Here is a 25,922-nt window from a genome sequence, read left to right as displayed (position 1 = left end):
CTTGTACAGGTTTAACCACTTCCCGACCAGCGCACAACGATGTACATCGACAGAATGGCACGGGCAGGCATATTGGCGTACATGTACGTCCAATATTCAATGCCGCCCTGCCATCGGGAGCGCGGTGCGCTCCCGCGCTGGTCGGGACCCCCATGAGTCCGGTCGCGGGACCCGCGGACTCGATTGCTGCGGGCATCCCCGCGATCGTCTCACGGGACAGCCGAATGGAGGAAATGCCGTGTAAACAGCATTTCTCCATTCTGCCTAGCAACTAGTGACGCTGATCTCTGCTCCATGTGATTGGAACAGAGATCAGTGTTCACTAAATGAAAGCCCAACCCCCCCACAGTTAGTAACACACCCCTAGGAACACTTAACCCCTACACTGCCACCCACTGGTTAACCCCTTCACTGCCAGTGTCATTTACACAGGAATCACTGCATTTATATAGCAGTGATTACTGTATAAATGACAATGGTCCCAAAAATGTGTCAAAAATGTCCGATGGGTTCCCCACAATGTCGCAGTCACAATAAAAATCGCTGATCGCTGCCATTACTAGTAAAAAAAAATAATAAAAAATTATTAATAAAAATGCTATAAAACTATGCCTATTTTGTAAACGCTATAACTTTTGCGCAAACCAATCAATAATCGCTTATTGCGATTTTTTTTTTTTTATTTTTTTTTTTACCAAAAATATGTAGAAGAATACGTATCGGCCTAAACTGAGGGAAAAAAAATGTTTTTTTATATATTTTTGGGGGATATTTATTATAACAAAAAGTAAAAAATAATGCGTTTTTTTTCAAAATTGTCGCTCTATTTTTGTTTATAGCGCAAAAAATAAAAACCGCAGGGGTGATCAAATACCACCAAAAGAAAGCTCTATTTGTGGGGAAAAAAAGGATGTCAATTTTGTTTGGGAGCTACGTCGCACGACCGCGCAATTGTCAGTTAAAGCGACGCAGTGCCGAATCGCAAAAAGTGGTCTGATCTTTGACCAGCAAATTGGTCCGGTCTGAAAGTGGTTAAACTTCCATGCTCATTGTGTTGTTATCTAGACAGATTTCTAGAGAACAGAGATATAACACACAACATAATCATACACAACATAACATTTTAAGACAAACCCTTTTAGCGTGGTGATTACTTGACATAGTACATTTTATATAGTGCCCTGGATGCCCAAGGAGAACAGTCAGGGTGCTCTCTGACTCGTGTAGTAAGGAGCTCCTGACAGTTTTATAAAGAACTTCCCCTGTCCGGGCGGTCTACAGTGTAATAGTACATCTCAAGCATGTTAGTAGGTCGCTTCAACCTTCTCTCCCGTAATCTGGATTTCTGAGGACAGGGGAAGGGGTAATTTAGGTTTTATCATGATATAAAATAAGAGATGTGGGGGGCCGGAGGTTGAGTGGCCTCCACAACGGGGGGGCAGAGCTGACTGTAGTAGCGGTACATCAGAGACTGGTGGTTGTGACAATTTGACCGTGTGGTACACAGACAGGTCACCGGCACTGATGTTTGGAGGCACGCAGCGGTGCACGGGATGTTTTCTTTCCTTCCTCCTTTCAGGACACATACACAGTCCTCTGCCACTGCTGTGCCTCTGACACTGTACAGAGGGACTAGGGAGCGGCTGCCTGTTAAGTTAATTGCTGGCTGTAGAGAGGGGGAGTAGGATCACCAATGCCCAGGCGCCCTAGGCGGCAGTGCGCCCTAAGCGGCTGTCTAGTTTGCCTAGTGGTAGTGCTGGCCCTGCTCCAAACCCAGAAGCCAGTGATCCGTGAGATTAGGCAACCCGTCAGATTTTGTAATGGAAGTGATGTCCCGTCACGGCATGTTGGTACACCACACACTCGTCTGCAGTAAACCTACAGTCAGAAGGCGGCAAGCGGACTTTTTTTTACACCCACCAGAGTCTTGCATTTCACACGTATTTTTACCAGTAAACTGAGCTTATATAATGAAATATAGTATTTTGAAATCCGTCTAACTGTTTTGATGTTGAATTTTTTAAAGCTTCGGCAAGCCTGCTGATCTCACAGAATTGCTAATCTGACAGAACACAGCTGCTTTTAAAATTCAACATCAAAACCAACAAACGGTTTTCAAATTACTGTATTTCACTATAAAAACTCAGTTTACTGGTAAAAGTGTGAAATGCAAGACTTTGGTGGGTGTAAAAAGATGTCCATTTGCCGCCTTCTGACTGGAGCCTTACTGCAGCCGAGCGTGGGGTGTACCAAGATGACTGTGATGGAACGTCACTTCAGTTACAAAAGCTGATGGGTCGCCTAATTTGATGGCGCATAGGCAGTGACCTACCAGTGTTTTGCAATATTTTGTGAACAGATGGTCTAAAAATGCCAAATAATGCACGTAAAAACAGAAATTTTTCAAACAAATTGCAGTGACACCTACTGGTCATTCAACTCCTTCGATAGCTCAGTTGGTAGAGCGGAGGACTGTAGAGGAAAATCACATAGGAATCCTTAGGTCGCTGGTTCAATTCTGGCTCGAAGGACATTTTTTTTCTATTAGCTAGAAACCAGCAAGATTTTTATTAATGCATGTTTGTTATATTTTGTTTCCTTTTTTAATCTGAAGTAATCATATGAAATAAATAAACACAGGCACCAGAATGTATTTTTACATAGTTATACTGGTTCAGGTTGGATCGACGTGACTATGTATATATACACGACAATAGCAATATATTACTAGCCGCATTGGGCAAACGTTTGGGCATTCATCTGAACAACCAAATTTTGGTGCAAACTGTTGGCTCATTCCTGCAAGTACTTAATTAGTAGTATGAATCAATACCCTTCCAAATAGCATTGTTGTGTTGTATTTAGAATTGTTTCTTCCATGTAGTGTTGGTGATGTATTGGGGAGCATAGCTGCCCTTTAAGCCATTGACTTGTTTTTGTTGTCCTGCAAAACATTTTTTGTCATCACTAAAATGTTAGAGTTTATTTTCACATATTATTTTCACTTTTTTTTTTTTTTTTTTTTTCAATAAAAAAATATTATCACAGCTTTATAAAATTAAGGGGCAATACTCACTCTTTGTAACAAGTGGGAGTGTACAAGCACTGCTTGCTCTGTAGCGTTGGTGGTATAGTGGTGAGCATAGCTGCCTTCCAAGCAGTTGACCCGGGTTCGATTCCCGGCCAACGCAAATTAACTTTTACACAAATAGAGCATTATTTTGCTAGTATTTCATTAACACTGGGTTTTTTGTTATATGAATGAAAAAAGGCTGAATATTAGGAAAAAAATTTTTTTGGCATTAAAACATATCAAATAAAAATTAGTAATGCTGAGAAAATTAAAGATTTATTCCTTGATTAATCGTTCATTTTTTTGATCGATCAAAATTCTTTTGATCAATACTCACCTCTCCACCAGCTTCCGGGTCTTCAGCGAGTTCCGTCAGAGATCCGGTGACATCACGGACATCGACGTCACCGGACTCCTCTCCCCTTCCCCAAGTGTCTCCGTCTGCTAACGAAGGGAAGGGGGGAGGAGTCCGGTGACGTCATGGACATCACCGGACAGCCTGGACTGTAATAGTAAATATGGATGTGGTTAACTGGTATCAATCAGTGAGCGAAGTGTAATTTGAAAACCTCCGTTTTTAACATTGTTGTAAAAAAACTAAAACAAAATGTAAACACTCTGGTATGTCTGCGTGACTGGCTAAAGTGATGCCTACTTGCCTACTGTAAAGTGACTGACAGTCAATATACTAGATAAGTTTTATAATTAAAGTTAAACTAACTTTCTACGTTTTTCTTAAATTTTAATTAAAAAAATTACTTACATCAGTGCTACAGTTTGAATTTAAAACGTATTTGTGTGAACTGTGAAGTTAAGTCATGGATTGTGGAAACTAACCAGTATCGGGTGATTGTATATAGTGTATAGTGATTGTGTATAGAGTTGCACTATAAGGAGATCAGCTAAAAGTAGTTGGATCTGTAAACTTCTCTCTTGTTTGAGCATAAAAATGACTGCCGCCCAACTTTCTTTCTGGTTCGTCACCCACCATGCCTAGTAACTTGCATCCTGAGGAATTAATATTTAGAGAAATCAAGGGGTTAACTGTCTGCATAACAATGTGTGTAATATGTGCTGCTTTAACTAATCAATGTGGCTGATTTTTCTCCCTGCTTTGCAGGGCTCTGTAATATGATTCACTACGCCGATCAGCATCAGGATCGCCTGCCTCTGAGGAATCTATGGAAGACAGCCCTGCTACTCTAGCAAGTGGACCGTCCTGTGCCTAAAGAGGGAGTCCACTCAAAAACAAATATATTAAAAGCCAGCAGCTATAAATACTACAGCTGCTGACTTTTAATAAATGGACACTCACCTGTCCCATTGCAATGCATACTTGCACATTATGGCTTTGCCTTGCAGGTAAGAAAAAAAAAGTTGCCTGGTTTACAACCACTCTAAGAAAGCTTGATCTAGTAGTTTTTTTTCAACAATCAATATTATTTTGATCCTTTGCCGTGGGCCCTTTAACCACTTCCCACCCAGCCTATAGCAAAATGATGGCCGGGCGGTGGTTCAGTTATCCGGGCTGGGCGTCATATGACGTACAGCAGAATAAGCCGTAATTGCGTGCCCAGGAGAGCGCACATCGATTGGTGGTGCGGTGTGTCAGTCTGACAAACCGCACCACCGATCTCGGTAAAGATCTGACGGAAGCTTTTTACCACGTGATCAGCCACGTCCAATCAGTGCCGCCTATTAGTGCCTATCAGTGTTGCCTATCAGTGCCACCCAAAAGTACCCATCAGTGCAGCCTTTCAGTGTCACTATCAATGCCTATCAGTGCCCATCGTCAGTGCCCATCAGTGCCACCTCATCGGTGCCACCTTGTCAGTGCAGCCTCATCAGTGCCCATCAGTGAAGGAGAAAATGTACTTATTTGCAAAATTGTATAACAGAAAAAAAAAAATTCTAAATTTTCGGTCTTTTTTTATTTGTTTAGCAAAAAATAAAAAACGCAGGGGTAAGTAAATACCACCAAAAGAAAGCTCTATTTGTGGGAACAAAATAATAAATATGTTCTTTGGGTACAGTGTAGCATGACCGCGCAATTGCCATTTAAAAAGTGACAGCACTGAAAGCTAAAAATTGGCCTGGGCAGGAAGGGGGTGTAAGTGCCCTGTATTGAAGTGGTTAAACTTCCTAAGGCTGGGTTCACACTGCTGCGGGGGGAGATCCGGATGTGATTCGCACCGCAAATCACATCCGATCTCCGTAGCGATGCGAGTTCAGCCATACAGATAGTATGGCTGAATTCGCATCGCTCCCGCAGCAAACTCGCACGGGACCCTTTTTTTGGTTCGCAACAGAATCGGATCGCATGGGGGTTCACACCATGCGATCCGATTCCTGTGCGAGTCGGCAGATCGCACTGCGATATGCGGACGGATCTGGGGGTGTCATTAACATATCATTGACACTCCCAGCCGTCCGCATAGGGCAGTGTGAACTGCCGGCGGGAGGTGTGCGATGCGGGAAAACGCCGCGGATTTGCGGCGTTCCCGCATCGCAGCGGTGTGAACCCGGCCTAAGGCTCGTAGGCTGATGCCTACCCTGCCTATTTGGTAATCCAGCACTGGGCTTGACATGTTTGGTATGTATTTACTCAATGTAAGCCAATCTTCTATATTTTACAAAACAATGGGGTATAATATTGTGTTTGTTTGAGCTAAGATTCATTTTATTGTATCTTTCCTAAAAATATGTGTTTGATAAACAGCTGTGCAAATATCATGCTACATAAAAAATTTAAACCACCACCACTTTATTCTCTATGGTCTCTGCTTTCAGAAAATATATAATTTTTTGAGAATTTATTGTAATTTCTTTAAAAAAAAATGCAGATATAGATATGTGTGCAAATTTTTTAAAAAAAATTCCTCAGCAGGCAAGCCTGTCATTCAGGATTTTTACCAATACTATTTCTTGGTGCAAGGGACTGCTAACCCAACGAAGCAGATGTCCCCTACAGCATTCTCACACTGTCATCTCTCTTCTAGTAAGAGGACCTGGATGCTAGACAGACAGAAATATGATGATGGGTGAAATACAATAGTGTTTTATTAGAGACGGAGCAGGAGCAGGAGCAGGAGCACGAGCAGGAGCAGGAGCACGAGCAGGAGCACGAGCAGGAGCACGAGCACGAGCAGGAGCACGAGCACAAAGTGTCCTTCATGTACTCCTCGTTAGTATAGTGGTAAGTATCCCCGCCTGTCACGCGGGAGACCGGGGTTCGATTCCCCGACGGGGAGACAAAATTTATTTTTGCAGAGGTTGCCTTCTTCTGTTACAGACCTGGAAAATGAATAAGGAATTCTGAGTCATATAAAGTAGAAACATTAAGGGTCTGGGATTCTAAAAATATAAGGCAGTATAGAGTGGCAGGATGGTATAGGGCAGATTGGGGTGGTATACAGCAGGTTGGGGTGGTATAGGGGCAGGTAGGTAAGCCTCTAATAAGGCTAACCTATAGGTAATGTATATATCTAAAAATAAATATCCGTAAATATAGGCTGTTCAATTGCCCCATAACAAAAGTTTTTTTTTTTTTTAAGTTTGTCCTTTTAGAAGTGTATTAAAGTGATTGTAAAGTCTTGTGTTTCTTTTTTTCTATTAAAATAACAAACGTGTTATACTTACCTGCTCTGTACAGTTGGTTTTGCCCCGATCCTCCTCTTCTCAGGTCCCTCTTCTGCTCTCCTTGCCCCTCCTATTTAGTGCCCCCACAGCAAGCAGCTTTTTATGGCGTACCCAAGCAGAGCTGCAGCTCCATGTATCCATTTAGACATGGAGCCTTGCCTAGGCCCTGCCCCCTCTCTTCTCATTGGCTGACTGAGTTTGGTTGACAGCAGCAGGAAGCAATTGTGCCGCTGTTGTGTCTCAATCAGGAGGGCGAGTCCCAGACGACTGAGGCATTCATGGACATCACTGGATAGAGAGGGGGCTCAGGTAAGTATTGGGGAGGGGTGCCGCACACAGGGTTTTATCTTAACCAGTAGAGATACGCGCTATAGCCAAATGACGGCTACAGCGAGGACCTCCTTTGCCGGGACGACGTCAATAGACGTGCACGAGCGGCCTGTGCGCCCCCTGAGGAGCGCGCACGGTGCGCTCTGTGATCGGCGAGTCTATGAGACTCGCCTGATCACAGATCCGAGCAAGGAGTCGATCCCGACCCCTTACCACGTGATCAGCTGTCAGCCAATGACAGCTGATCATGTGATGCAACGGAGCCGGTAATCGGCTATTCTTCCTCGCGACAAAAAAGAGCCGATCACCGGCGGCCCTGATCAGGACATCAGTCCCGATCACGGCCAGCCCTGCCAGTGCCCACCTGCCCCCTGACAGTGCCACCTCATTAATGAATAAGTGCCCCCCGTCAGTGCCACCCATCAGTGCCCACAGTGCCACCCATTAGTGCCCACAATCTGCCTCAACAACGGTGCTGCACCCCAGTGCCACATATCAGTGCCGCCCAGCAGTGCCACCTATCAGAGCCACCTATCAGTGCCCATCAGTCCCATCTATCAGTGGTACCTATCAGTGCCACCCATCCGTGCCACCCATTCGTGCCACCTTATCTGTGCCCATCTGTGCCGCCTTATCTGTGCCTATTAGTGCCGCCTTAACTATGCCTATCAGTGCCCACCAGTGCAGCCTATCAGTGCCGCCTCATCAGCGCACTTCAATGAAGGAGAAAAATGACTATTAAACATGATTTTTTTATTTATTTTTTATTTTGCATCTTTTAGTTTGTTTAGCAAAAAATAAAACTCCCAGCTGTAATTAAATACCACCAAAATAAAGCTCTATTTGTGGGGAAAACATGATAAAAATTTAATTTGGGTAAAGTGTTGTATGCCCGCGCAATTGTCATTCAAAGTGCATCAGCGCTGAAAGCTGAAAATTGGTCTGGGCAGGAGGGGGGTTTAAGTGCCCAGTAAGCCAGTTGATTAAGGCATAGAACAGATTAAGATAAAAAAAAAAAACTTCCAGTAAAACCTGGAAGCTGTTGAATGCTTCCTCATGTACTCCTCGTTAGTATAGTGGTAAGTATCCCCGCCTGTCACGTGGGAGACCGGGGTTCGATTCCCCGATGGGGAGGCAAAGATTATTTTTGCAGAGGCTGCCTTCTTGAGTTACAGACCTGGAAAAAGGATAAGAAATTCTGACAGTCATATACAGTGCCTTGCAAAAGTATTCACCCCCCTTGGCATTTTTTTGTGATTTCTTGCCTCACAACCTGCCCCACAACCTGCAATTAACATGGATTGTTTGAGAATTTGCATCATTTCATTCACAGAACATGTCCACAACTTTGTATTTAAATTGTTTTTATTAAATTTTTCACATTAAAAAAAAAATCTTACATACGTTGCAAAACAATTTGCAAATCATTCATGATAATACTCAACATTTTCAAGGTACACATAAATACATAAAAAAAATTAGGTACTTGAATGGATCGATTCTTTAACATACGTTTAGATTCAAAAATAAATCTACACCACGGCATAGCCTCTTAATTCTCCTGGGCCATCTAAGTTACTAACTATCAAAAAAAAAAAGGAAAGGGAAAAACAGAAGAGAGGAAAAGAGGAAAAACCTGGAAGCATGCCCATTCCCCTATCTCCATAAAAAAAGGGGGGGAAAGTAAAAGGAAGGGAGGAGGGAATTCTCCAAATCAATATCCCCACGTAACCCGTGTCTATTTATTTTTTACTTTCAGGGAAAGAGAATCTAATCTCTCTACTTCAGTGTTATCCACCTTCATGGTGATGCCCACAACTTTGAAGATGTTTTTTTTTATTGTGAAGCAAACAACAAATAGGAAAAAATAACAGAATAATCAATGTGCATAACTATTCACCCCCCAAGTCAATACTTTGTAGAGTCACCTTATGCAGCTATCACAGCTCCAAGTTGCTGTGGATAAGTCTCTATGAGGTTGCCACATCTTGCCACTGGGATTTTTGGCCATTCCTCCTTGCAAAACTGCTCCAGCTCTTTCAAGTTGGATGGTTTGCGCTTGTGAACAGCAATCTTTAAGTCTGACCACAGATTTTCTATTGGATTGAGGTCAGGGCTTTGACTAGGCCATTCCAACATATTTACATGTTTCCCCTTAAACCACTAAAGTGTTGCTTTAGCAGTGTGTTTGGGGTCATTGTCCTGCTGGAAGGTGAACCTCCATCCTAGCCTCAAATCACACACAGAGTGGTACAGGTTTTGCTCAAGAATATCCCTGTATTGAGCACCATCCATCTTTTCCTCAACTCTGACCAGTTTCCCAGTCCTGACTGCTGAAAAACATCCCCACAGCATGATGCTGTCACCACCATGCTTCACTGTGGGGATGGTGTTCTTTGGGTGATGTGATGTGTTGGGTTTGCGCCAGACAGCCTTTTCTTTGATGGCCAAAAAGTAAAATTTTAGTCTCATCAGACCAGAGCTCATTCCTCCATACATTTTGGGAGTCTCCCAAATGCCTTTTCTCAAACTCAAAACGTGCCATCTTCTGGCCATTCTGCCATAAAGCCCAACTCTATTGAGGTCTCAACTCTATCTTAGGTGTCTGTGCTGCCTCTCTGATTAATGCCCTCCTTGCCCGGTCTGGGAGTTTTGGTGTGTGGCTGTCTCTTGGCAGGTTTGCTGTTGTGCCATGTTCTTTCAATTTGGTTATGATAGATTTGATGGTGCTCTGTAGGGATGAGCTTCGTGTTCGAGTCGAACATACGTTCGACTCGAACATCGGCTGTTCGCCCGTTCGGCGAAGTCCGAACGTTTTGGTCCGTTCGCACCAAATTCGTGTGGCGCTCACGGCCCACAATGCACTGCGATGGCGCAGTGCATTGCTGGTTCATGATTGGCCAAGCATGCACTGTGACCTCGCATGCTTGGCCAATCGCAGCGCCAGCAGCGAGGAGAGCCATGATTGCCTGTGGCCAATCATAGCTCAGGCTGTGTAGTGCACGCCTCACACTATATAAGGCCGCCAGCGCAGCAGCCTTGTGTAGTGTGTTGGCGTCTGAAGCAGTGGGTGTTCTGTGTACCTTCAACACAGTACACACCGATCGTTTTTGGCCGATTTTCGATCTTGCTGTTGTGTAGTGGTTATTGTCTGCGTGCCCTGACCGCAGTATACACCTCTATATTCACCTCACCTATATAGCTAGTGATCTATCTTTTATAATAGAGCTTGCAGTCAGTAGTGTTAGGAGCTTGTGCGTGCTGTCTGCGTGCTCTGTACCCAGTACATACCGCTATATCCACCTACATAGCTCTTCTCTATTTGAGCCCACTTGCCATCTGCAGGACTTATTGGAAGTTGTGTGTGCCTCCAGCACAGTATACATCTGTATATACCCCTTTATCTCTGGTGTTCTATAATAAAGGCATCTGCAGGAGTTAGTGTGTGTTGTGTGCCTCTAGCACAATATACACTACCCAACTGCTTTTTTACCCAACTCCCTTCAGGCCATTACCATGTCTGCAAGGCCAGCAAGGAGAGGCAGACAGGCGCGAGCCGATAAAAGAGGGCAAGCAGGCTCTGTGTCTAGAGACAACAGTACTGGTCGTGGACACGGTGCATTGTCATCAGCACGTGGCCATGGGACACGCTTGTCCTTCCTTTCGGCAGCTGGACATGTTGAGCCGCAACATGCCAACGACTTGGTAGAGTGGATGACCAAGCCCTCTTCATCCTCCTCATCCTCTCTCACCCAGTCTCAGGGTACTAGCAAAGCAGCTGCCAACGCATCGTCTTCCCTCCTCTCAATGTCATCATCAGTGACTCCTTCCCTAGACCCACCACGTCCTCCTGAGGAGTCTCCTGAACTCTTTGAGCACAGTGTTGGGTACATGCTCCAGAAGGATGCCCAGTGTTTTGTAGCCTCAGATGATGACACTGAGAGGAAGGCAGTAGCGTGAATGCAGAGAGAGGGGATGCTCAAGAAGGACAGCAATCTGGCAGTCATGTTCCACAAGCTGCAGCATACTGCCAGGTTTGCTACAGCGATGAAGAGGGAGGGGATGATGAGGGCACTGACTCCACGTGGGTGCCTGGTAGGAGAGAGGAGGAGGAGGCACATGTCCAACGAGGCAGGATACCCTCCGGGGGCCAGGTTAGGGGCAGCACACCGACTGAATCACACCGCAGAGCTCCGCCTGTGCAGGGCGCTGCCTCTGCACGTTATTCTAAAAGTTCTTTGGTGTGGGCCTTTTTTGAGGCGAGTGCATCAGATCGCACCGCTGCTATTTGCAACATATGTCTCAAGCGTATCTCGCGTGGCCAAAACATCAGCCGCTTAGGCACCACATGCTTGACCAGACATATGTTGACCTGCCATGCAGCTCGTTGGCAAGCGTACCTCAAAGACCCACACCAAAGAACAAAGCGGCCCTCTCCTTGCTCCTCATCAGCTGGCATCTCCAACCCCACTAGACCTTCAGTCCTCTCTGAAACCTGCTCTGAGAGGAATGAAGGTGTAGAATTAGGTGTGTCACAGCCAAGTGCTTCCGGGCACTCTGCTAGCAGTACACCCACGTCCGATTATAGCAGGCAAATGTCCCTGCCCCAGCTGCTGGACCGGCGAAAGAAGTTCACTCCCAGCCATCCACATGCCCAGCGGTTGAATGCTAGCTTGGCTAAATTGCTAGCACTTCAACTGCTGCCTTTTCAGTTGGTAGACTCGGCCCCCTTCCGTGAGTTTGTACAATGTGCGGTTCCTCAGTGGCAGGTCCCCAAACGCCACTTTTTCTCACGGAAGGCGATTCCGGCTCTCTACCGGCATGTGGAAGGCAATGTCCTTGCCTCGCTGGACAGGGTGGTCAGCGGTAAGGTGCATATTACTGCTGACTCATGGTCCAGCAGATCTGGACAGGGACGTTACCTGTCTTTCACGGCCCATTGGGTCACTCTTCTGGCAGCTGGGAAGGATGCAGGACAAGGTGCAGTAGTGTTGGAGGTTGTTCCGCCACCACGCCTCCAAAATGCTACTATTGGTTGTGACACACCTCTCTCCTCCATCCCCTCCTCTTCTTCTTCCTCCATGGCCTCTTCCAGTGCTCTGTCCTCAGAACCAGCAGTGCTCCGTAGGCGTTCCAGGGGCTACGCAAGTACGCAGGCAAAACTATGCCATGCCGTGCTTGCGCTGGTTTGTTTGGGGAACAGGAGCCACACTGGGGCGGATGTTTTGTCAGCTCTGCAGGGGCAGGCCGAGAGGTGGTTGATGCCACGCCAGCTTAAGCCAGGAATGGTGGTTTGTGACAATGGCACCAACCTCCTCTCCACCCTCCGACAGGGACAACTGACCCAAGTGCCCTGTGTAGCTCACGTCCTTAACCTGGTGGTGCAGCGGTTCTTGGGCAGGTACCCCGGCTTACAGGATGTCCTGAAGCAGGCCAGGAAAGTCTGTGTGCATTTCCGCCGATCATTTAATGCCTGTGCTCGGCTGGCTGAGCTCCAAAAGGAGTTGAACCTGCCCAAGAACCGCCTTATATGTGACATGCCCACCAGGTGGAACTCAACGTTGGCCATGCTGCAGCGGCTGAACATGCAGCAGAGGGCCATCAATGAGTACCTGTGCGACTACGGCACCAGGACAGGGTCAGGGGAGCTCGGTTTTTTCTCACCACGCCAGTGGGGCATGATCAGGGATGCATGCACTGTCCTTTTACCGTTTGAGGAGGCCACAAGGATGGTGAGCAGTGACAGTGCATGCATCAGTGACACTGTACCTCTTGTCCACCTCTTGGAGCATACGCTGCGTGGAATAATGGACAGGGCACTTGAGGCAGAACAGAGGCAGGAAGAGGAGGACTTCCTTGCCTCTCAAGGCCCCCTTTATCCAGACAGTGTTCCTGCTGTGCCACCCATCACACAGGATGAGGAGGAGGAGGAGGATGAGGAGGAGGATGAGGATGAGGAGGAGGAGGAGGATGAGGAGGAGGAGGAGGATGAGGAGGAGGAGGATGATTGTGTCAGCATGGAGGTGGAGGCTGGCACTCAGCATCAGCAGCAGCAGTCTTGTAGGGATGATTTACAGTCCCAAGAAACACGTGGACTTGTACGTGTGTCCATTCTTTGTCTCCACTAATATTATATTTGTACTCCTGTGATGATCGCTTCCTTCTGGGTAAGGCCAAACAGCAGATTCCACCAAGTAATCTGATTTTGGCATCATGATCTCGCATCTAACGACTATCCACCCCCAGATATGCCCTTTACAGTATCCCCATGTATCTGGATGCCTTCTGAGACCTCTAAAACAGTAAGTTCTGTAGTATGATCCATTACACTTCTTTTATTTCGATCAGATTCCCCCACTGGTAAGCATTTTAATTCTTCAACTTGATGCTTTTCCACTCTGATGTTTGTGATGCAGAGTAGTAGAGTGATTGAAACTGTTATCAACACATATGCTAATAGAGAAGGCTTGTATTTGTCCAGGGGGGATGTCTTCATTTTGGTGTAGTCTTTCGGTATTCGCATTACTCCTGGTACCTGAAAGACAATCTCAGGAAGAAAGTTAGACAATGCTCACATCCATCAAATCCATTTTTCCTTTAAATGCTTTGATCTGACATGCATGACTCCATCTTGACCTGTCCTCTCCCAAGTCTAATAAGTAAACAGAGGGTCCAATTTTGTCTATGACTGCATAAGGGCCCTTCCACTTTGCCCTAGGAAAGGGGTGAAACCCAGAAAAATCCTGTAACATTACTCTAGCCCCAATTTGGTATTCGTTAGTGTCACCCATTGCATTAAATCACTGTTGTGAGCTTTTATGGGTACATTCGTCAGTGGCACACACAGCCTTATGTACTGTAATCACATGATCCTTTAAGATCTCTACCCATGATTCAGATAATCACACAGTTTCTAATGCTGCTGGGACTGGATTTATCAGATGTTCCCACGTTCTCATTATTCTGCCAAGCAGAGCTTCATAAGGGGCAAAGCCTGTGGACCTGCAAACTCTGGAACGAATAGTTGCCAGAACAAAGGGTAATTTTTCATTCCAATCGGTACCTTGCTCATTTACAACCTTTCTAAGGGCATTTTTAATTGTCTTGTTCATTCGTTCAACCTGTCCCGCAGACTCAGGGTGATAGACCCAGGAATCCATGTAACAATGTCTTTCCTCACACCTTTTGGGGCAACCAATAAAGATAAATCTTTTTTGTAAGTTATCAAAGGGCCATCCTTCACCTGCATCTCTTAGCCTTCAAATTGTATGGGCCCAGTCCCACACATTTCTTTTAGTTGAGATAATTCCTCATCCTGATCTTGTATTTTACCTAACTCACATGTCCTTTCTTCAACTTCTTTTGCTTGAGCACGTGTAAGGGCAGACACTGGAAATGACAAAGTATGTTCTATACAGGCCATTTGGGGGATGTTACTGCAGCCTTCTTCGCTAATCTATCTACAGTATTGTTCCAGTAGTGCTCTGTTGTTTGTTTTCTGTGGGCCTGTACCTTTCGGATATTGATTTTTGAAAAGAATTGCGTTTCCTCCTCTATCATTTTCCATAAGGATGCATATCTTATCTCACTGCCATCTGTTCCTTTAAAGCCCATCACATTCCACCATGAAAGATAGACAACTGCACCCTTGCATACCTGGTCTGAGTCAGAAGCAATGTTAACAATTCCATCATCATCTCTTAACTCAATGAGAACTTGCAGAAGTGCTGCAATTTCCACATACCGTGCAGAACAATCTCTGCGTGAATATGAAGATTGTCTCTGTACCTCACCATCTTTTACACAAACACCAGCAAATCCTGAGATTCTACTTCCATCTTTATAGTAAGAAGAACCATCAATGTACCAGCAGCCACTTTCAAGGTCAAAGGGTTTGGATACGGCAGTAAAAACTCTGTGCTGCAAACTATTTCCTTGCACTTGACATTCATGAGCTTCACCTTCAATCATCAATCCACCAATCAGGACACTAGGTTCCTTTAACATAAAACCCACAATATTCTCTGACAATAAAGCTGTAGTCCACCTTGCCAGCCTTTTACAATTCACATTTGCTTCTTTCCATTTCCCATTGGCTAAAATTACTATAGGAGTGTGATGACTAGCAATGATGACCCTTTGTGTACCTGTCAAGTATCTGAATTTGTTAATTGCCCAATAACAACACAGCACCATACGAGTACACAAAGGATAATTCTGTTCTACAGTTGATAGTAAACATGATGCATAGGCTAAAGGTCTTTGTTTTCCAAAATAATCTTGGGTGAGTGCAACAGACAAAGTACTAAGGCCTACATGTGGATAGAGTCTGAATTCTTTGTTGGGGTCTGGTGATGCTAATGAAGGGGCCTAAAGTTTGCCTAAAGTTTCCTTTAACGCTTCAATAGCTTGTGTGCGCTCTGATTTCCATTTCCATTCATCTTGCATCAGCAGATTATACAAACACTCTGTTAATGATGCATAATGAGGCACAAACTCCCTGTAGAAACCTGTCATGCCTAAGGGCTGCCTCAGACTTTTTTCATCAGTGGGCAAAGGTAGCTTACCTATCGGCTCAACCCTTTGTTCATTGATACTCCACCCTGACTGTGCTACAGTAACACCCAGAAATTGGACTTCCTGCTTCCCCAATTGTATTTTCTTTGAATTAACTTTCAAACCTGCTTCTCTCAAAAGCAATAACATTTCACTCACATCGTTCACATGCTCCTCCATAGAGGCTGACCCAATCAAAATGTCATCAACATATGAAATTACTCTTTAAGGTTTTGAAAACATATGTGAGTGAAATATTGCTGCACTGTCTTTGCAGCCTTGCGGAAGAACTATCCAATAATATTGAAGGCCCTCCCAGCTGAAGGCTGTTTTGTATTGACAAGCTGGGTCAAGGGGTAAATTCCAATAATTGTTACTGATATCAATGACCGTAAACCATTTCATTTCTGGCGTCAACTTGGCAATCATTTCAGGGTAAGCTGCTACCACAGGTGCCATACTTTTAGCATATTTGTTAAAGGCACGGTAATCTATCGCCAGCCTGAACGACCCGTTGGGTTTGACTGGCCAGGCTGGTGAATTGCATCTCGATGCACCCCTTTTTAATGTACCTTGCACCTCCAATTGTTTTATAGCTTCTGTTATAGGTTATATGGTCTCTTTTGGAACTGGGTATTGCTTGAGAGGCGTGGGATCAAATCCTTCCAATAAAATAATTATATTCATCCTACCACAATCTTGTTTATGTTTAGCCATTATGTCTTCAAATTCACTGATCAGACTATACCAACAGGGATCCCAATCTCCATGTAACACACCGACGGGCTTTATTGCTGCTGTTACTAATTCCATGGGAGGGTGCCACACATGACCCAGTCCGTCATTTCCAGACATCATCCACAACTTCATGTTTGGAAGATCAACCACCAGACCCTGCTGTACACAGACATCAGCACCAATTATATCCCGATTTTGACAAACAACATTACACTCCCCCTTCTCTTCCCCTATGTGCATCTCAACAAAATGCACAAAAGAAGCTTCAATGGAATGTCCAGTGACACCTGTTATTTAAATTTTCTAATTTCCAAGGGCAACTGATTTACTAAAACTAATAGCTGCTCCACTATCTAACAGCGCATTTACACGAGTTCCCCCTAATGTTACATCAACAGTGGGCCGCCCCAGGAGTCTAATGTTAAATCAGTTAAGAATCGTCCGGAAGGGGCGTGGGGGGCTCAGAACCCATAACAATGACTGGTAGAGGGAGACACAGCATGTTCCTTTCCTACTGCTGCTACTTTAACCCCTCCTGCTTTTAGTTTTTCCATTTCTTCCTGTATCTTATATAGCTCAAAACCGGGATTCCCAGTCATCACATATTCCATCACACTGCTAATTCTATCTGCAAGTTCATATGGGAATTCGTTCTTCATTTGCCTAATTTTTCCTGACAAGGACACATTTGTTGTCCCACCATACAATGCTTTCAATAATTTCTTTAAAACTTCCTTAGCTTTATGAAGCTGGCCACAATTTTGCAAAATCCGTGCCCACAATCCATTGCCTACACTTTTCTGCAAAATTCTAGCTAGGTCCTCCACATTCAAGTTGTATGTGTCTCTGACTCTGCAAATCAAAAAAACATTTCATGAATCTATTTAGATCATAGTGGGGTACCTGACCTATCTCTCTTATAATAGCTTCCATCTCCTGTGGCTTTAGTTTTGTGATCAATTTCATTTCACTTGAATCGTCAGTATTCAATACAGTTGTTGTAGTGGTAGGAGCTGCTGGTATGCATGGGGCTGCATGTAACCCATCCCAGGGATATATTGGCTTATAATCTTTGGTATCGAGCTGTATTTCAGAGGTATCATTTTGATGCATGTAACTTGATTTTTCTGCCAATTTATCAAAAGCAATGTTAGCAGCATGTTTATACTCCTCCAAATGCTTCTCAAAAATTTGTATTTTTACTGACAATTCCTCATTTACCCGCCTTAAATCATCACATAATTTTGCCTTTTCAATCAGTGCCTCCCCAACATAGAATGCATTAAGGTGAAAAAACACGTACCTTTACAACTCCTTTAAATGGCAGTACCTACAGGTTTTAATATTGTAAGGATAAGTCCCAGCACATGACAGCCAGGTGGATTGGCATTTGCTGGTAGAGGAGAAAAGACTAGATGATAGAACATTTCCTAATGTTGGTGCTCCTCTGCTGGAAAAACGACAACCTGCTTGAATTATCTTATATAAACTTTTATCAGTATAGAGAATAGAATGATTATTTTTTATTACTTGGTGGTCCTCCTTTGAATATGTAATTGCAAAAGTTATGGGTGAGCCTGTTCTCATAACTCTATAAATATAGGTTTTGTTTTTGTATTTTGATGCAACAGATAATAGTTTGCAGTGGTTGATCCACTGCAGGTTTTTATAGCGCTAGGTACCCCGATATACTACCCAATAATGGTTTTACCCCCTGATTGCCCCTAGTTAACCCTTTCACCCCCTTTTGCCAGTGTCACTAAGCGATCATTTTTCTGATCGCTGCATTAGTGTCGCTAGTGTCGCTAGGTAGCTAGTTTTTTTTTTTAGGTTCACCGCCAGGTTTTTATAGCGCTAGGTACCCCGATATACTACCCAATAATGGTTTTAACCCCCTGATTGCCCCTAGTTAACCCTTTCACCCCCTTTTGCCAGTGTCACTAAGCGATCGTTTTTCTGATCGCTGCATTAGTGTCACTAGTGCCGCTAGGTAGCTACCCTGTTTCCCCTAAAATAAGACCTAGCATGAGTGTCGGTGATGGCTGCAATATAAGCCCTACCCCCCAAATAAACCCCATCCTCTTTCCCCAAAAATAAGCCCTACCCTGAGAATAAGACATAGAAGGACTTTAACTAGGGCTTATTTGGGGGGTAGGGCTTATATTGCAGCCATCGTCGACAATCACGCTAGGTCTTATTTTAGGGGAAACAGGGTAGTTATTTTTTTAGGTTCACCACCAGGTTTTTATAGCGCTAGGTACCCCCATATACTACCCAATAATGGTTTTAACCCCCTGATTGCCCCTAGTTAACCCTTTCACCAGCGATCACAGTATAACTGTCACTGGTGACGCTGGTTAGCCAGTTAGTTATTTAGGTTCCCCGTCAGGTTTTTATATAGCGTCAGGGACCCCCATATACTACCTAATAAAAATTTGAACCCCCTGATTGCCCCTAGTTAACCCTTTCACCAGTGATCACCGTATAAGTGTTACGGGTGACTCTGGTTAGTTTGCTTTTTATAGCATCAGGGCACCCACCATTTATTACCCAATAAAGGTTTAACCCCCTGATCACCTGGCGGTGATATCAGTTAGCAGCGCTAGGTTAGTGCCAGTACCGCTAACACCCACACGCAAAGCATAAACCTCCCGTAGTGGTATAGAATCTGAACAGATCAATATCTGATCTGATCAGATCTATACTAGCATCCCCAGCAGTTTAGGGTTCCAAAGAAACGCATTGTTAGCGGGATCAGCCCAGATACCTGCTAGCACCTGCGTTTTGCCCCTCCGCCCAGCCCACCCAAGTGCAGTATCGATCGATCACTGTCACTTACAAAACACTAAACACATAACTGCAGCGATCGCAGAGTCAGGCCTGATCCCTGCGATCGCTAACAGTTTTTTTTTGGTAGCATTTTATATTTAAATCCGGAAGACAGTGCTTGCTTTTCGGGGTTCTGTACGTGGCTAGGCTCCCAAAAAGTCCCCCACATGTGGTATCCCTGTACTCGGGACAAGCAGCAAAAGTTATTTTGGGGTGTAATTTGACTTATGCCCATAGCATGTGTGAGCAATATATCATTTAGTGACAACTTTGTGCAAAAAAAAAAAATAAATTGTAAAATTCCTGCAACTTGTGGCAAAATATAAAATATTTCATGAACTCAACATGCCTCTCAGTAAATAGCTTGGGGTGTCTACTTTCCAAAATGGGGTCATTTGGGGGGGAAACTGTGATAGGTAGTGAGGAGTGAAATCAAAAATTTGCACCCTTAGAAACCCGTGATTGGTTTTCGGAGTGCCGTACGCAGCTAGACTCCCAAAAAGTCCGACATATGTGGTATCCTCGTACTCAGGAGAAGCAGCAGAATATATTTTGGGGTGCAATTCCACATATAACTATGGCATGTGTGAGCAATATATCATTTAGTGACAACTATTCAGTGGGCTCAACATGCCTCTCCACAACTTCCTTGGGGTGTCTACTTTCCAAAATGGGGTCATTTGGGGGGGTTTTGTGTTATTTTGGCATTTTATGGCCTTCGAAACTGTGATAGGTAGTGAGGAGTGAAATCAAAAATTTGCACCCTTAGAAATCCTGAAGGCAGTGATTGGTTTTCGGCGTGCCGTACGCAGCTAGACTCCCAAAAAGTCCCACATATGTGGTATCCCCGTACTCAGGAGAAGCAGCAAAATATTTTTTGGTATGCAATTCCACATATAACTATGGCATGTGTGAGCAATATATCATTTAGTGACAACTTTTTGTAAACTTTTTATTTTTTTGTGTTATTATTCAATCACTTGGGACAAAAAAAAAAAATATTCAATGGGCTCAACATGCCTCTCCACAACTTCCTTGGGGTGTCTACTTTCCAAAATGGGGTCATTTGGGGGGGGGGTTGTACTGCCCTGCCATTTTAGCACCGCAAGAAATGAGATAGGCAGTCGTAAATTAAAAGCTGTGTAAATTCCAGAAAATGTACTCTAGTTTGTAGACGCTATAACTTTTGCGCAAACCAATAAATATACGCTTATTGACATTTTTTTTACTAAAGACATGTGGCTAAATAAATTTTGCCCTAAATGTATGACTAAAATTTAGTTTATTCGATTTTTCTTATAACAAAAAGTAGAAAATATCATCTTTTCTCAAAATTTTCGGTCTTTTTCCATTTATATCGCAAAAAATAAAAATCGCAGAGGCAATCAAATACCATCAAAAGAAAGCTCTATTTGTGGGAAGAAAAGGACGCAAATTTCGTTTGGGTACAACATTGCATGACCGCGCAATTACCAGTTAAAGCAGTGCAGTGCGAAATTGTAAAAAGACCTCTGGTCCTTAGGCTGTTAATTGGTCCGGGGCTGAAGTGGTTAAAGCTGGATTTGGATACAAAAAGATTTCCCAAGCTTTAAACATCCCAAGGAGCACTGTGCAAGCGATCATTTTGAAATGGAAGGAGGATCAGACCACTGCAAATCTACCAAGACCTGGCCGTCCCTCTAAACTTTCAGCTCAGACAAGGAGAAGACTGATCAGAGATGCAGCCAAGAGGCCCATGATCACTCTGGATGAACTGCAGAGAACTACAGCTGAGGTGGGAGAGTCTGTCCATAAGACAACAATCAGTCGTACACTGCACAAATCTGTCCTTTATGGAAGAGTGGCAAGAAGAAAGCCATTTCTCAAAAAAGTATTGTCTAAAGTTTGCCACAAGCCACCTGGGAGACACACCAAACATGTGGAAGAAGGTGCTCTGGTCAGATGAAACCAAAATCCAACTTTTTGCCCACAATGCAAAACGATATGTTTGGCATAAAAGCAACACAGCTCATCACCCTCAACACACCATCCCCACTGTCAAACATGGTGGTGCCAGCATCATGGTTTGGGCCTGCTTTTCTTCAGCAGGGACAGGGAAGATGGTTAAAATTGAGGGGAAGATGGATGCAGCCAAATACAGGACCATTCTAGATGAAAACCTGTTGGAGTCTGCAAAAGACCTGAAACTGGGACGGAGATTTATCTTCCAACAAGACAATGATCCCAAACATACAGCAAAATCTACAAAGGAATGGTTCACAAATAAACGTATCCAGGTGTTAGAATGGCCAAGTCAAAGTCCAGACCTGAATCCAATCGGGAATCTGTGGAAAGAGCTGAAAACTGCTGTTCACAAACGCTCTCCATCCAACCTCACTGAGCTTGAGCTGTTTTGCAAGGAAGAATGGGCAAGAATTTCAGTCTCTCGATGTGCAAAACTGATAGAGACATACCCCAAGTGACTTGCAGCTGTAATCTCAGCAAAAGGTGGCTCTACAAAGTATTAACGCAAGGGGGCCAAATAATTTTGCACGCCCCACTTTTCATTTTTTTATTAGTTAAAAAAGTTTCAAAAATCCAATAGATTTCATTCCACTTCACAATTGTGTCCCACTTGTTGGTGATTCTTCACAAAAAATAAAAATGTTATATCTTTATGTTTGAAGCCTGAAATGTGGCAAAAGGTGAAAAGTTCAAGGGGGCCGAATACTTTCGCAAGGCACTGTAGATACTATCTATTTCATTTTTAATTTCTTTTGCAGATTACTATTTGTTTCCATAAGATCTCCTGCAGACTATTAGCATCTATTTACATTTTTTTGCAGATCTCCTGCAGACTATTAGTATCTATTTTGTTTTCTAACCAGATCTCCTGCAGACCATTAGCATTCTATTTTTTTTTTTAGCAGATCTCCTGTAGACTATTAACAGCCATTTCACTTCTTTTATTTTTTGCAGATCTCCTGCAGACTGTTAGAATCAAATTCATTTTTTTTTAGATTATTATTTATTTCCTGCAGTATAATAACATATATTTCATTGTTTGCAGATCTCCTGCAGAATATTAGCATCTATATCTAAAGTAAATGGCTGTTCTAATGCAAAAAAATAAAAATGAAATAGATGCTAATAGTCTGCAGGAGATCTGCAAAAAATTAAATAGATGTTAATATACTGCAGGAGATCTGATGGAAATAAATAGTAATTTGCAAAAAAAAAAGAAAAATGAAATTGATTCTAACAGTCGGCAGGAGATCTGCAAAAAAAGAAATAGATGCTAATAGTCTGCAGGAGATCTGCAAAAAAAATGAAATAGATGCTAATAGTCTGCAGGAGATCTGGTGAGCAAACGAAATAGATACTAATAGTCTGCAAGAGATCTGCAAAAAATTAAATAGATGCTAATAGTCTGCAGGAGATCTTATTAAAACAAATGGTAATCGATTTTAATAGAATATAAAAGAATAGACTAGAAAAACAATAGAACAGAACAGAATAAAATATAATATATTCTATTATGTTCTGTTCTATAGTTTTTCTAGTCTATTTTCTATTTTATTATAATCTTTTCTATCCAAATTTAAAATTAATTAATTAAAAATGTTGAATTCATACTATTCGAAAATTCAAATTTATTCTATTTTATTAAATACATTTTTTTCTATTCAGTTTTAATCTTTACGATTTGAATTAGAAATTTTTGGAAGATGGTTAGTTACTTATACTTACTTATATATATCTGTCACATCAACTTTTCATACTTGCAGTGTACCAGTGCAAAAAATACACACACATCTTATTTCATTTATATTTATGGTATCAATGAAGTTGTCAGCATGCCTGATTGAAGAAGTCACAGATGTCGATCGCAAAGGCAAGTGCATATGCTGTATGTCATTGTCCACTTGCCAAAAGTTTTGTATTGTATTTGTCCACTTGCCACATCACCGGCCACAAGTTGTGTATTGTCCACTTGCCACGTCACCTGCCACAAGTTGTGTATGGTCCACTTGCCACAACACCTGCCACGAGTGCCACGTGACTTGACACGAGTGCCACGTGACTTGACACTAGTGCCATGTGACCAAGTTGTGGATTGTCCACTTGCCACGTCACCTGCCACCAAGCGACCCCAGATATGGGCAATATGAAAGTACTTTTCTGCAGCAGAGAATGACATTTTGCGACCTGAATTTGGGGCCACATATCTCGGGGTCGCTTATAGCTAGAAACACCAAATTTGGTATGCAAACACAATAGAACTAGCACTACAACATATCTAAATTTGGAGTTTCTAGCACCAAGTGACCCCGAAATACATGGCCCTTAATTTGGGCCGCAAAATATTTTCCAATCCGGTTGAAATAGTTTTGAATGCGGTTGAAATAATTTCGAATCATGTTGAAATCATTTCGAATTCGGTAGAAATATTTTCAAATTTGGTTAAAATATTTTCGAATGTGACCGATTATTCGAATTCGGCAGAAAACTAAACGAAATACGAAAACAAATTTAACTAATTTAACGAATATAACTAAACAAAATTAATTAATTAACGAATTAAAACGAAACAAAACTAAACAAATTTTTTCCCTTTGCACATGTCTAGGCCCCACTGCGCTGGATATAGTAGATTCCATCAAACAAAACATAATTGTGTGTAAAAAGATATTCCACACTTAATAAGATGAACTCCAGCAGCTCCTGAGCATAGACGCTATAGTGCTGAAGGTGATATCTAATGGCCCGCAGTCCAGCGCTGTGGGGTATAGGGGAATAAAATGTCCTCACATCCAATGCAGCCCACACTTCTAACAGAATTATATGTAGACGTCATTGTGTGCTGGCCAAGGAATGTCCCTCTGCACCTGCTGATCAGCATGGAGAGACACAGAACAGAGCTCTGTTTATATAAACAAGGCAGTTCTCTGTTCTGTCAGCAGGGATGTGCTGGATATTGTTTCCCTACAAAGCAATTAATAAAATCCACCACATCCCTTAGTAAAAACAGCGCACAGTAAACACACAAGTCTGTTCGAAAGTCCGTTCGCTTTGAACGTGATGACGTAAGACGGAACTAAAAAAGGAAGTTCAATAGCCAGTAGCCAACAGCTTCCCTTGGTCCGTCGGACCAGCGTACAGATGAATGGTTTTTCCGATGGGAATTGAGTCCGTCAGACAGATTTGAAACATGTTCTATTTCTAGGTCCGTTTGATTTTTTTTAATGAAAAACAATTGGATTAGCCCACACACGATTGAATTGTCAGCTGGAAAGTCCGGTAAAGTGTACGCGGCATAAGAAACACCTTTAATCCCCCATGTAATTATATGATTTATCTACACTCCCTCCACAACCTCATAGAAGTCCCAATAGTCCTCCTGATTGTTCAGAACTACAGGGTTCCATGGTGTAATGGTTAGCACTCTGGACTCTGAATCCAGCGATCCGAGTTCAAATCTCGGTGGGACCTTCTTTTACATGAACTTTCTTGTTTTTATTCTTACTTTGAAAGCTTTATGCTTATTACAAAAGATATTCTAATGTGAAATCCAAATGAAGAAGTAAAAAAAGTAAGACATGTACTAACCTGTTTGGTTGCTGTGGCTGAGTGAATTATATGTAAGTGAACCCTAAATATGTTTTTGGGGTATATACACAAAAAGAACTGTATACTTACCCTTTTTTTAGCCTGCTCTGGTCCGGTCATGTGATTCCCCGTGTTTTCCAGCAGTGGCTTCAGGGGAGAGAAGAAAGCATTCAACACCTGGTAAAGCCAGCAGGGGGCATGCATGTGCACCAGGGCTGGTGCAAGGATTTTTAACACTGTAGGTGAAACCTAATTTTGCCGCCCCCATTGGCTCTGCCCCTGACTCCACCCCCTTTGTTCTGCCCATGTATACGGTGGAGGTGGCGGGGGTGGAGATTTTTGCTGTGCCTCTATTTTTTCAGTCATGGTCCACAGCTGTGCCTCTGGACCTGGCCTGAAGACAAATAGTGGCGGCACCGACTAGTTTCTCCATGCCAGCTGTGGTCCGCAAGTATATAGATGGGCAAGGGTAGTATATGAACAAGCTAGGGTAGTATATATACACAGGTTAGCAGGACCGGCCCTACTATTGGGCCCCACTGCGTCCATTGGACCTAGGCGGAACTTTGAGAGGGGTGGGAAATTAACACCCAAGATTTTTTTTTCCAGCAGTTTTGTGTGTTATCCAGGGGCAGACAAGCACCCCCCCACCAATGCTGCTCCGCAGCCCTGTAAAGAGGTCACCCTGCTGCCCTCAACACGCATACTCATAGTAGCCAGGTGCTCGTACAGTCTAACACTGGCTTTTAAACACCCAAGCACACATTAATAACTTAGGTGGGTGTGCTGTCAGGGGTACCCACAGGAGACAGAGAGCAATGAAAGACCCCTTACCCACAAGCTCCGCCAACAGCTGATGTTCGGGTGCCGTTTGCAAGGCTTGCATTTCTATTGGGTGGAACTGGGGGAGGGGGCCTTGTGCATGCCTGAGGCTAGGAACTGAAGACTGGGAGCACTGGAGAGATAAACAGAGAGGTAATATTAATTAGTTATGTGTGACAGGGCACAAATGTGTCCATTTTTTCTAGTCGTGGCTGCTGATCTGCTGGATGTTGCATAACCTGTCATGCTCAAAAATCACTATACAGCCCTAGCTTGCCATTATACTACTCTACCCTGCCCCAATACTACCCTAGTCCACCCATATACAACACTAGTCTGCCCCTTT

General features: G+C 43.4%; 5 non-coding genes across 5 annotated transcripts; all 5 read left to right on the top strand.

The window, feature by feature from the left end:
* Window positions 1-2,441: 2,441 nt before the first annotated feature.
* Window positions 2,442-2,531, top strand: TRNAY-GUA (transfer RNA tyrosine (anticodon GUA)). The gene is given in 2 exon segments: window positions 2,442-2,478; window positions 2,496-2,531. It is a non-coding gene; the product is annotated as a tRNA-Tyr (tRNA).
* A 588-nt stretch (window positions 2,532-3,119) lies between these two features.
* TRNAG-UCC (transfer RNA glycine (anticodon UCC)) lies at window positions 3,120-3,191 on the top strand. Its single transcript has one exon. It is a non-coding gene; the product is annotated as a tRNA-Gly (tRNA).
* Window positions 3,192-6,252: 3,061 nt separating this feature from the next.
* Window positions 6,253-6,324, top strand: TRNAD-GUC (transfer RNA aspartic acid (anticodon GUC)). Its single transcript has one exon. It is a non-coding gene; the product is annotated as a tRNA-Asp (tRNA).
* Window positions 6,325-8,104: 1,780 nt separating this feature from the next.
* Window positions 8,105-8,176, top strand: TRNAD-GUC (transfer RNA aspartic acid (anticodon GUC)). Its single transcript has one exon. It is a non-coding gene; the product is annotated as a tRNA-Asp (tRNA).
* A 16,389-nt stretch (window positions 8,177-24,565) lies between these two features.
* TRNAQ-CUG (transfer RNA glutamine (anticodon CUG)) lies at window positions 24,566-24,637 on the top strand. The gene has a single exon. It is a non-coding gene; the product is annotated as a tRNA-Gln (tRNA).
* Window positions 24,638-25,922: the final 1,285 nt, after the last annotated feature.

Source organism: Lithobates pipiens, unplaced genomic scaffold, assembly GCF_037356315.1.
Source record: "Lithobates pipiens isolate NorthernLeopardFrog02 unplaced genomic scaffold, aLitPip1_a1.2 Scaffold_18, whole genome shotgun sequence".
Classification (NCBI taxonomy): Eukaryota; Metazoa; Chordata; class Amphibia; order Anura; family Ranidae; genus Lithobates; species Lithobates pipiens.
This window is presented reverse-complemented; position numbering and strand designations above follow the sequence as displayed.